At 40.5% G+C, this 13,271-nt stretch overlaps 1 pseudogene across 1 annotated transcript; it reads right to left on the reverse strand.

Annotated features, from left to right (window-relative positions):
- Positions 1-3,669: 3,669 nt before the first annotated feature.
- LOC306647086 (olfactory receptor 7G2-like) lies at positions 3,670-4,580 on the reverse strand (annotated as a pseudogene). The gene has a single exon. The product of its transcript is annotated as an olfactory receptor 7G2-like (transcript).
- Positions 4,581-13,271: the final 8,691 nt, after the last annotated feature.

A 13,271-nucleotide genomic window follows, 5' to 3' on the forward strand; every position in this document is an offset into this window, starting at 1 on the left:
GAGACACTGCCATAAAGCATCTAATCCTTGCTTTTCTGAGTCTGGCTTATTTCATCTTGCATAAGTCTCTCAAACTCTATCCATTTTCTTGCAAATAACACAATTTTGTTCTTCATCACTGAATAAAACTCAATTGTGTTAAAATGCCACATTTTCTGTATCTGTTCATCTTTCGATGGAAACCTCCTCTGGGTTTTACTGCTGTAAGCATGGGCATGTGTGAATCACTACAGGTTGCCTGTCTTAATACTTTTGGATGAATACTGGGGTGTGGAATAGTGAGTCATGTGGTGGTTCTATTCTCACTCTTTTGAGGAAACTTCTATTCTCACTCTTTTGAGGAATATCTATGCTTATTTTCATAATAGTTGTACTATTTTACAATCCCACCAATAATGTAGAAGTTTGTCATTTTTCCTCACATTCCACCAGTTCTTCTTATTATTTGTATTCTAGATGATTGCCATTATAGGTGGAGTGAGTTGAAATCTCTGTGTTGTATTGATCTGCATTTTCCCTGATTTGTAGGAATGTTGATCATTTTTTCATAAAATAGCAAGTGAAAGAAACACATACTACTCACAAGAAGAAATACAAGTGACTAATTTTAATGAGCCATTCTTATAATTTGTAAGTTAAAGACATTATTACTTCATTTATGTATATGACCACATGACTTATGTGATCCTACAATACGTACAATCAGACAAATGAGAAATCATACTCCATTTATGTATGCTTTGTCAAGATGCATAAATGCATTCTACTGTCATATAACTAATTAGAACAAATTTTTAAAATTTTTTAAAAGGTTAAGCTCCTCTCCTCAAGGTGATATGTTGAACATTTTTTTTCCAAAACAAAGAAGTTAGAAGAAGATGAAATATGCAAAGATTTAAAGACCTAAAGAAATCAGCAGCAATTTTTAGTGTGTCTTCAGCTGTATTGGAGGATGATAAAGGTAAGGTGTCCTAAGACAGGTGTTCATACTGTTTGTGCAGTTGCTGGAGGGGGAGAAGAGAGAACATTGGAAAGAAGAAAAGAACACTGACAAAGCACAGCTTCTGGGGGGCTGGAAAGTTAGACATTTAATCAGCACACACAGCCTAGCAGGGAGCCCTCGCTCAGTGAGTGTGGCCTTCACTGTGTAAGGTTATGAGGACTACTAGCTGAGGGAGTGTCTTGACAAATCCTTTACCTTTCTCAACTTGGTGTTGGCTGATCTCTCTCCTGGAAATACCATGAGTTTGACACCTTGCCCTTCCCCTTTCTCTGCTCACACCTGACACAAGTGCCAGTCACACCTGGGTGCACCTGCCCTTGCTACTGGATGAGACACATTTTTTTCTAGGTACTTTTTTTCCCCCTTGAAAACATATTTTTTGAAAACAATATCAATGTATCAAACCCATGCCAGCTTGCTCTGAAATGTCATCACCATTAACACAGCTACACAACAGACCATTTCAGATGAGCTTTCCCAGAATCTTGCTAAAGATATGGAGGATCTAGTTCTGCTTTTTACTCAGAGTACAAGAGTGACCCACAATTAATTCTTCCTGGAGAATAATGACAACCATTTGATAGCTCTCAACCAAATTTAAGGTAACCCTGTCCCTAAATAATTATTTAAGGAAGAATCAAACTATGCATAACAAAAAATAAATTGTATTTTAATGATATCTATCTCCTGTATAAACAAGGGCTATTGCACACACTGTAACCCCCCAAAAACCCAGGAACACTACGGGATAATTCATTCAATGGCTCAGTGAAAGGTGATCCATTTTTTATTATGATATGCAACTATTTCTTAAATAGATTTTAAAGTATTTAATGTAAATATGCTTCACTATCTTTGTAGAATTTCACTCCCACCCTTTCCCAATTTTGTATTCTTGGCTTCAATATATATATTTCCTCATCACTACCACAAATTTAAATTATGTGTTTTGTTATCAATGCTGCTGCAGGAAATTGCAAATTAGCAGAAAATCTGTTAACTTATTCGTATGAGGTACCTTGAGTTTGTAATTTTTAAAAAGGTGCTGAGGATAGTTACCACAACCAAATTAATTGTAGGGGGAGGGTTGCTAAAATAATTAACATATAAGACATAGTGCAGAGAGAGATTCAATAATCTTATTGTTTCAAGAGGAGAGTCCAGAAAAACTACAGCAATTTATTGAACAGCTTACTTATTACTGAATTGGAGGTCAACAATGATAAGAATTTCTGTCATACCTAGAATGCAAAAGTAGATTTCAGGAGATTTCATGCCTTAAATGAACAGGCAAAAATCCAAATTCTTTAATGTTAAGAATCACCGAGCCTAAAACCTTTAGGAAAAAAGTAGACATAACAAAACATGCTAAAACTGAGCTTTCTTCCTCCACTACACACTGCAAAACTGATACAAAAGGAACCACACTCAAAGGAAAACGAATATTGTAATCCAGAGAACTAAAATAGGATTGGCTTTCCAGCTTAACAGAACACCATGTTTTAACAAAAAGACAAATGCTCAGTGGAAATATCCTTATTTTAAATGCATATGAATCATACAGAGTCATGAGTCTCATTGTGCCATTATCACATATGCATGCCACCTGCTTGGCTCATTCCTATCCTCCATGACACCCGATTATCCTCCACTCTCACCAACCACAGATACCCATGCACAAGGCCCAGTGTTCCAAACTCCTACTGGAACAAAAATGGCTGCACTGATCTGATTTCTGTGTCTACTTCTGTTAATCTTGGAAGAATGAAATTATATTTAAGGCCTGACTACATAATCTGGAAAAGAGATCATTCTCCCTAAAAAGTATTTTCAACATGATTAACATTCACCCTCTTATCATGTAGGTTCATGTTCACAAGTGAGGGGGTTTAGCATATGGAAGCCTCACTGTGAGGCCACCAAGCAACTTAAGACACAGGTGTCTTCTGCATGATTCTGTGGAGAGGGCTGTTATCCATGGACCAAGGGAAGGACACTCTGATTTATGTCTCTGGATGCAAGTCCAGACAAAATAATCGCATCTGCTACATCCACCGAGGACTCCGAGGAGCAGATGTCCTGGGAAGAGGCCACCTCATGCTGGACTCAGTGAAGCCCAAATGCCTGAAACTACACATTTATTTCTGAAATCACTGGACTGAACAACAATTATTTCTGTTGTCTCAGTACACTAAAGTTAGGTTTTCCTTTTCTTAGAGAAATGGTGGCATCTTCACAGAGAATATTCCAATATTACAAAAGTATCTGAAGCCTCTAAGGTAATCAAATTATGTAAATTTTATACATAATGAAACTGTGCAGGTTGGGGTTCTGCTTCTCTGAAACCCAAGCAAAGAAAATTATTTCGAGAATTGAAATTATGTGTCAAATATCTCAAGCTAGATAAAAAACATTCAGGTTTCAAGTCAATTTAAAATGCACATGGGGGCTGGGGAGATAGCTCAGTTGGTAGAGTGCTTGCCTTGTAAGCATGAGGCCCTGGGTTTGAACCCCAGTACCAAAAAAATAAATAAATAAATAAAATGCACATGGTTGATTTTGTCCAATCCTTTGAGAAAAATGTAGAGATCAGAGTCAGGTATTTGTACACCAGGAGTCCTACCACCGTGACTCACTCTTGAAGCCCAAATCCAAATCAGTGGTACTTATAGAAGAGAAACTGTCTTTCCAATGAACTTCCTCAAGGCCTTCTTCATGTCCCTGTTCCTCAGGCTGTAGATAAAGGGGTTCAGCATCTGAGGGACAACAGAGTACATCACTGAGGCCACTGCAGTCTTCCTGGGGGAGTCAGTCACTGCAGAGCTAATGTACACCCCAAAAGATGTCCCATAGAACAAGGAGATGACAGACAGGTGAGACCCACAGGTGGAAAAGGCTTTATGCTTCCCTTCTGATGAGGGCATTCTCAAGACAGAGGACACGATGTGAACATAAGAGAAAATGATCCCAGAGATGGAGGCACCAGCAAATAGACAGGCTGCAACAAGTATAACAATGTCATCAGTGAGGGCATCAGAACAGGCCAGCTTCATGACCTGAGCAGGATCTGCAGGTCTGTGCAGAAGGACAGCCGCAGCAGCATCAGAGTGTGGAGGAGGGTATCTGCAGTGCTGATGAGCTGGGAGACCAAAACCAGCCAAAAGCAGAGTGAGGGCTTCATGATGATTGTGTACATCAGTGGGTGACAAATGGCCACAAAGCAGTCATAAGCCATGACTGCAAGAAGAAAATTTTCCATGTATACAAACACTAGGACAAAGCCAGTCTGGGTGAGGCAGCCTGTGTAGGTGATCGTCTGGTTCTCTCTCAGGAAGTTCACCGGCATATTAGGGATTATGCTTGTGCTTAAGCAGATGTCATTGAGGGACAGATTCGAGAGGAAGAAGTACATGGGGGTGTGGAGGTCGGAGTCAAAGCTGATGGCCAGGATGATGAGCAGGTTCCCCAGGATGGTGACCAGGTACATGGACAGGAAGAGGCTGAATATGAGGGGCTGCAGTGCGGGGTCATCTGTCAGTCCCAGGAGAAGGAATTCCAAAACAATTGTTTGGTTCATGGGTTCTATGTTGCTGGTGAATCTTACAGAAAATATGGGATGAAAAGAAAAGAAAATGAATGGTTTCTGGATGAAACAGCAACACTATCTCACAGGAACTAGGTAGAAATGAAAATTCTTCACACCACTGTGGACTTGCTGATGATCAGCTCAGGGAGTGGGGACCAGCAATCTGTCTTTTAATAAACAAACTAGGGCTGGAGCTGGGGCTTAGTGGTAGTGCACTTGCCTGGCATGTGTGAGGCCCTGCATTCGATCCTCAGCACCACATATACATAAATGAAAGATCCATTGACAACTAAAAAAATATATTTTAAAAAAAATCAAGAAAACATATAAAGAAGATGAATGTTATATCTCTAAGGATTAATATTTGCTTTAAGAAAAAAACTTACCCTCCCTCAATGTGCACAGTGAACCTGAGAGGATATGAAAAGGCCATTATATGCTCCTCGGCCCCTCCATTCCCTGCTCTCCTGCCTCTACTTACTTCCACTCCATCAGCCACCAACACTTTGACACGTTACCGAGTGATGATCCTGTAACTAAGAATAAAGCATTGGTTTGCCTTCAGAAATTTTCACTGCTTTGAAACAAAAAGAAAAGTGAGAATGAAATTATCAAAGGTATCCTATGGAGCCATGGTCTCCAACGGGGGCGTGACTCAGATCATCAGACGAGCTCATGAAATTACACACACAGTGGTTCACGGAACTGCCAGCACCTGGACCCAGGAGGACCCAGGACACACGTGCACAGGTCGTGTTTGCCAAAGACAGACGGGGTCAGTCAGTGTGTCTGACTGCAGAGTTGGTTCTTGTGACCAATCTCTGGGAAAGCTTACAGGTAGTGTAGATCCACATTGCTCTTCAAGCTGTCAGATTTCTTAATCTCCCTTTAGAGCTGTAATAGTAGCTTCCTGAACAAAGTCCCATGTTTTCTCTTGTGTTCACGTTATGCCTTCTTCTACCCATTGACTGATGTAGCAAGAGAGCATCCACCCAAATGGATACATGCAAACACTATGCACTATTTCCATCACTCTGAAACTCATTGGCTCTTCCTGGAAACTTGAGCAATCTGCTTCAGCAATTAATTCCAAGAGATTTGAGGGAGTATATGGATGACATTTTTTTGATTTTTTTTTAAATTTTTACAGACTACTTTCTTTATATATTCCCTTGAGGACTTCTTCACTTAATGAAAGAGATAGCAAATCATTAAATAAGCAAGCAAACCGAGAAATAATTAATGGCAAAAAAAAAAAAAAAGTAGCATGCATACCCCTATGGAAACAGACAGAAATAAAAAACATTTTTTATTCTTCAGATGATAAGTATAATAAACTGTGGACGTGGATAATCAGGCCTCCTGGCAGGAGCATCCTTGGGGAGCAGCAGTCTTCCTCTCATGGGAAAGAGAGAAGCGGCTATGTCAGCTGTTACCATTTGGTATTATACCAGACTTGCAAGTCTGAATTTAATCCAGCCTCCTGCATCAGCTTTATGAATGGGGACAATGTTAAACTGGCTGAGAAGCTGGGTGTCCTCTTCTGTATATGGTGAGCTGCCTGCTGGATGTTCTCAGCAGTCTCCGTGTAGTGGTCATTACACAGTGTGTACATCTCTGACCATCACATTGCACACCTTAAATACACAGAACTTTGTATTTGTGCAATTGTATCCCAATTAAGGAAAAACTTCCTGGGGATGTTTCAATGATGAGAAATGAGTACTGTGAGTGAAACAGCCAGCACAATCCTGGGCAGCCCAGACTCTCCTGCTGACCTGTCCTGTCCCCTGGTGTGGATGCATGGCGTGGCTGGGGGTGTGGGGTGTTTGTGTGTGTGGGTGCACATGTGTGTCTTCATGAGCAACAGTGTATAATGCTTTTCAACCCTTGGAGGGATGTATTGAAGAGGGGACAACATCTCTACCTTGTGAATACAGATTTCAGGAAGGAGTTTCTGTGCTGATGCTACTTCTGGGAATACAAGTTTTGCAGAAATTAAGGAAGGAAAGGAACATTATTGATAACAATATTCAACTGACCTTGACATAGGATAATATACAAAGCCATAAATTACTTTGACCAAAATCATGAATAATTAAACTAGGAAAATTATATGAATAAATTCTACTCCATGCAAAAATTTTGAATATTTTTGAACCTACACAGAGGCATACATTTTCATTGGGATTACTCATCATGATTGAGCCCAGAGAAACAAGAAGGGCCACAACCATGAGTTAATAGTGTAACATGCACACACTTTGTCACCCCTGTTTTAGGTATTTTTATTACAGTGATTACTATGTTAGTATTTATTTATTGCATGTATTACTACGATTATTTCTTTTCCTCTCCTAGGAAACTCCACACTAACATTGTAGACATGACTTTCCTGAACATCTCATTATGCCTGATATTGTTCTTCCCAATAGTAACAGCATTATGTTGCACTTTAAGAGCTTTATGTGAAGAGAACACTACTATGTGCACCATTTACAATTGGTACACTTGAGCATTTGTTTTATTGATTAATGTTGATATATTTATTCCTTAATCTCACATACCAGACTATTCCACTGTACTGTTAGAGGACAATGGGATTCTACATTCCATAACTGCTGGGTGTTATAATTACTGCTTTTATTAATAACTGCACATGTGATTCAGAGCTATCCATGTTGGACACAATCTCATTCCAGATGCTTGCCTTGGGAAGGAAAGAGAAGGAATGGAAGGTCAATATGTATGCTTCTCATTTTATTACTTCATTTACAATGATTGCAGCAGATAGAAAAAAGCCAGGCATATAATCCCAGTGGCTAGAAAGGTTAAGTCATAAGGATCACAAATCCAAAGCCAGCCTCAGAGACCCTAAGCAACTTAGAAGACCCCGTCTGAAAACAAAACATAAAAGGGGTTGAGGATGTGGTTCAGTGGCCACGCACCCGTTTCAATCCCTCTTACAAAAAAAACCTCAATTCTTGGAAAGGGCCTTGGGTGCTTGTGTGTTGCCATTGCTGTTGTTAATTACACCGTCTCTGTGGCTCCAGTTTAAAATATTTGGTAGTTTTATGGTGAAACATGGGGACTGGAAGCTGCTGGGTGAGGCTTTCTGCATTTCCCCCTGCCTCCCTGGAGTCCTCAGCCCCCTGCAGGAACATGATGGAACCTCACTGCAGAATGAAGGATGAAGAACCAGCGAGAATACACAAGTTGTGTTAAATTGTCAACTCCCAATACCACAGAACGTAGCTGCAGGCAGACAGCATTCCTTGAAAAGGTAATTAAGTTAGAACGCAGTCTTTAGGGTGAGCCTGGATCCAAACTGATAGGCATCATTATGAGAGATGAAACTAAAGAAGGGTTGGTGGCTTATGCCTGAACCACCAAGCTGATGGGGAATGAGGACTGGAGCCCACAACACAGGAGGCCCTGTCTCAAACAAAGAAAAGAAGAAGGAGAAATGGAGGAAGGAGGAAGAGATGGAGACAGAGGACAAGAAGGAGACCGAGCTGGAGAAGGAAGAAGAAATTAGGACACAGACAACCACAGAGGGCAGACCACGAGAAGACTCTGGGAGAAGTCCACCAGCTCCATCTGCATGCCCAGAAGAAAGGCTTCCAGAGGAACCCACTCTGATATCACTCAACCCTATCACTGAGATGCCCTGTCACTCAACCTCTAGCCCCCTGTCAGTCAGAAAATAATTTCCATTGTGAACTCAGCCGGCACTGTCACTGCTATGGTAGCCTTGGCAAACTAATACATTGTCCAGACTCTCCCTCATGTCAAAAAAAGAAATCAAGTAAATATTTAGGCTGTTTTAAAAGAGCCATCATGTAAAGAAGGGGCAGATGTCTCTTAAGGAGGAAAGCAATCCCGGTTTCTGCAGAGAGCAGGGTGACCTTGGGCAAAAGGAGAGCTGGTTGGATGTGGGAGAAACTGTAAAGAGAATATTTCAAGAAGGTGGAGTCAGGCAGCAGAATCATGGGGACCTGCTTCTCCTCATCCTCTGCCTGCACATCCCTCACTGGTTCCATGGGAGGAGACTGGAGCAGAGCCCCTGCCCTGTGTCCAAAGTCTTAACCAAGGGACTTTGAGTTCCCTGGCTGGCTTCCCTGGGAATGATCCAGCACCTCACCTGGATGTGGAGACAGAAACATGTTCTCAGGGTGGAAGACACACTCTGAGCCTGGGGGCTCCAGCTCAGGAAGGACCATCTCTGGTTGAAGGCATAGCTGCTGCTTCCTGGTTTCCTGGGCTTCTGATGAGGTTCTCACGGGCTGACAACTCCAGTCTCTGTGTCCCTTGGGGCTCAATACCCACAGCTTCAGAAATGTTACATCCTTCTGATCCCAGAAGTATTTATCCTTAAAGCTCTCAGCACTGGGGAGAAAAAGAAAAATTTTTATTAAATTTTGATTTTCATTTCATATCTTGGAGATGGTACTCTATGTTAGAATTCATTTTAAAACATTCAACCCTTAACCTCTGAGTCTGGCTTACCTCACTGAACATGACGTTCTCCAGTTTCATCCATTTACTAGCAAATGACATTATTTCACTCTTCTTCATAGCTGAGTAAAACTTCATCATGTATAAATGTCACATTTTCTTTATCCATTCATCTATTCACAAGTACCTGGGCTGCTTCCTTATCTTGGTTAATGTGAACTGTGTTGCTTGAAATATTGCTATACCTGTGTCACTATAGTATGCTGATTTTAGTTCTTTAAGGTAAATACCAAGGAGTGGGATAGCTGGATCATATGACGGTTCCATTCCTAGTCTTTTGAGACTCTTCACAGTGCTTTCCAAACTGATTGTGCTAATTTGCAGTCCCACTAAAAAAATGTGTGAGTGTACCTTTTTTCCCACATCCTCTCCAGCATTTCTTATCATGTTCATGATGTCTGCCATTCTAACTGGAGATGCATCCAGGGTGACTGCAGGTTTGATTGCACAAAGCCCACGCCATCTTGGGACATAGGCCAGGGCCTGGAGGTCCAGTGTGAGGATGCCTACAGGTTTGGCTGAAGGTGGGGTCTTCCTGCTGGGAACACTAGTGGGCGCCATCTTGCTGCTTCTTTTAGGGGCTGCTTCTCTGTGTGAGTGCATCTCTGGTGGTTGAAGGTTTTCTCTCAATAGCAAAAGACTGGCAGGTTCCGTGAAAAAAATAAAGGGAGACTAGAAAGTTAGAGAACTGAGATAGAGGGAGAAGCAGGAAGGATAGGAAAAGGGAGGAACCATGGAATGACATTGACCAAATTATGCTACATACATGTGTGACTATACCATAGTGAATTTCATGTTTATGTGTCTATAAAGCACCAATTAAAAAAATTACAAGTAAAAGAAGGAACTAAAAGCTTGAGAACCAGTACTCCAAAACTTTTTTCTCATTTATATTGTGAACCCCAAGAATATTTAAATCTTTGCTTATGTTGTCCCTCCTCTGTTCCTCGTGTCTACAGGTCCTCTAACTTGCATACTTAGAAAGGTAGGAAGGAAACATCAGTGATACCAACAGTCCTTTGGCCTGGACATATCATCACATATATATCAATAAAATTGAATTAAATAAAAATGAATTAATTGCATATATCACAAAATTATGAATACCTAAACAGTGAGAAATTAATATGAGAAAAGTCTACACCATGACAGAATTTTAAGTATTTCTGCCCTCACATAGGTATGTATGTTTTCATTATGGAATATGCATGCATAATAGAAAGCACAGAGAATCAAGAAGGGTTGGCTAGCAACAGTCAGCAGTATAAACACACTTCTCCATCCTTTCTTTAGTCTTATGTATTGCCAAAAATAATAGAGGCATATTTGAAGCCTTACTTCATGTACTTGCAGAAATTTAATTTTTTTCCTTCCCTGGGGAAATTACTACTTTAGTATCATATATTAATCTATTAATCTTCCAATAATTCTTCCATTATTATTACATTCAATAACATTATTTTATATGATAAATTTACACATTGTTGCCTATTAAACTTTTTATATGAGCTGAAGCCCTGTGTATATGACATTCATATTTGGCATTCTTAGAAAGTATAGGTTTTTGTTGATGTTTATGTATTTAGTCCCTTCTCTTTATCTTTACTACAATAATGTTCTGCTATATGGTCACAACATAATTTATTTCAGTACTCCCTAATAGCTGTTGTGGCTATTGTCTTTTATTTTTAGCTATATATCCCATGTACAGCCACACCTGGGAGACACTCATTCTAGATGGCATGCCTTGGGAAGGGAAGGGAGGGATGGAGGGGGGTACCTAAGTGGTGGATTCTGTATGCTTGTTATTTTACTACTTCATTTCAAAAGACCTTAAACAGGGCAGCAGATATCACTCAATGGTAGAACACTTACCCAGCATGCACAAACCCTGGGTTAGAGTCCAGCATGTAAAAAAGAAGACTTGAAACAGATGTAGCAAAATATCAACATTGTTTAATTGTGGAAAGAGATGGAGTGTGGTCATGTGTTGCCACTGTGCTGTTAATTACACCATTTCTGCTGGTCCTGTTTAAAGTATTTGGTAGTTTTTAGAAAGAGAAACATGGGAACTAGGAAGTACTCAGTGGAGACTTTCTGCATCTCCAGCTCTCCACCCAGAGTCCTCACAGCCCCCCTGCAGAGACACTACCAAGCTCTACTATTGGTGATAGCCAAAGACCAAGAAGCAATTAGCACAAAGCTCTGTGGACAATGATGGATCTAGAACCAGCAGAGAGAACAGCCAGGACTGATTGTTACAGGCTGAATTCTGTCCACCCCAATATTTTTATGTGCTAATCTTAACCCCAGATATTGCAGAACACTTCTGTATTTGGAGATGGTTCTTTGAAGATATGATTAATTTAGAATGTGGTCATTAGAATGAGCCTGAATCCAACTTGACTGGAGTCCTTATAAGAAGAAGACCTTAGGACAGACACCAAAAGAGACCAGAGCACATCAAAGCACAGGAAACAGACATGTATATGCCATGGAGAAATGCTTCAGAAGAAACCACTCCTGCTGGCTCCTTAATCTTTGAACTTCTACCTCCAGACTATGAGAGAATATCCTTCCAATGTAGAGCAACACCATTTGTGGTACTTTGTAGCAAATTTACACAATGATCAAAAACCCTTCTAAACACCGCCACAAAACTCCAACTACATACCATAATATTATGAAACAGTCCTGTTTGAGGAGGGCTCATTTCTGCTCAGAAGGAAATGGATCCCTGTCCTTGAGGAAAGTACAGACCATCAGAATCAGAGCTGGGTGTATACTGGTGGAAATATACATGAGAATGTGCCAAAGGATGACAGTCAGAGATGGGTCACACTGGGTGACAATCTTCTCCTCATCTTATGCATGCCCTCCCATTCCTGCTTCCCAGCATGACACTGTAATAAAATACCTGTCTGGATCATTTCAAAGCACTTACCTGGCTGAGTTCACTGACCAAGATGCTCAGCATCTCTCCTGGATGGTGAAGACAGAAGATATGTTATCAAACTGAGCAGACACGTTGATTGGGTCAGTGAGCTCCTGGTCAGGAAGGACCATCTCCCGGAGGAGGTTCAGTGCTGCTTCCTGGCTGGAGCAGGGCTTTTGAGGGAGGAGATCACAGGCGAACTCCTGTAGTTATGTATCCCTGGGGCTTAAACTCAAAGCACTCATTAGACCAGCAGTCTTGTGCTCATTCTGATCCCAGGAAATGACATCCTTAAAGACAAATCCATACCTCCACACAGATGGGGAGCTGAGGAAGACTGACTTCCTGACCCCTGAGGCCCAACATACAAGACCCCATTCTCTCCTTGATCTCTGTTCTTTGCTGTTACATGGACTGGCACACATTTCTCTTGGCACTTTTCCAGTAAATAATAATCATGGATTTTATGTATGCACAAAAGCATCTCTATATACTTTCATAAATTTAGAAAACCTGATTCAATTCCAAATGTAAAATATTTATGCTGTATGCAGGTATAAATAATATAAATACAAATGTTAACAAAGATATTATAAAAATGCAAAACCTAACAAAATCTCTTCTTAAAAGCCATTAACTATTTGCTGAATATCTGTGAATTTCATACTCTCTCCCTAAATTTTATTTAATTTATTAATTGGTGGTAGAGCTTGAACTCAGTGTCATGCACATGCTAGGCAAGTACTCTAGCACTGAGTCATATCCCCAAGCCCGTTTCATTTAATTTTCATTTAATATTGAAGTGAGGTTTCACTGCATTGCCAAGGCTGACCTTGAACTTGCAAGCTCCCATCTCATCCCCAAGTAGCTGGGACCACTGTGTCTAGCTTCCTTTTATATACTATACTGTAGATTCCAATCTGTTTTCTTCAATGACAGAGTGCAAACATATGCACAGGACTGTTTTCCCCTGTTTAGACTTTTATAAATACCTTTTCCAACTCCATCACAATGCATTCAATGTCCAGTTCATTGTTCTCATATTAGCGAATTATGAGATAAAATTATGGCTCTTTGTTGTCAATTAAGGTGCTATTTCAATTGGAAAGTCACCAAAAGCAGTGGTATGTGGACATGTGCCTGTATTCTGCACACTTAAGCAGGTTGCAAGCTTCATTTAGTAGGTGGAAACATTGGTCCATTTTGATGCTCATTGTATACATTTTCAC

The sequence above is a fragment of the Sciurus vulgaris genome (genome assembly GCF_902686455.1).
Source record: "Sciurus vulgaris genome assembly, chromosome: 16".
Classification (NCBI taxonomy): domain Eukaryota; kingdom Metazoa; phylum Chordata; class Mammalia; order Rodentia; family Sciuridae; genus Sciurus; species Sciurus vulgaris.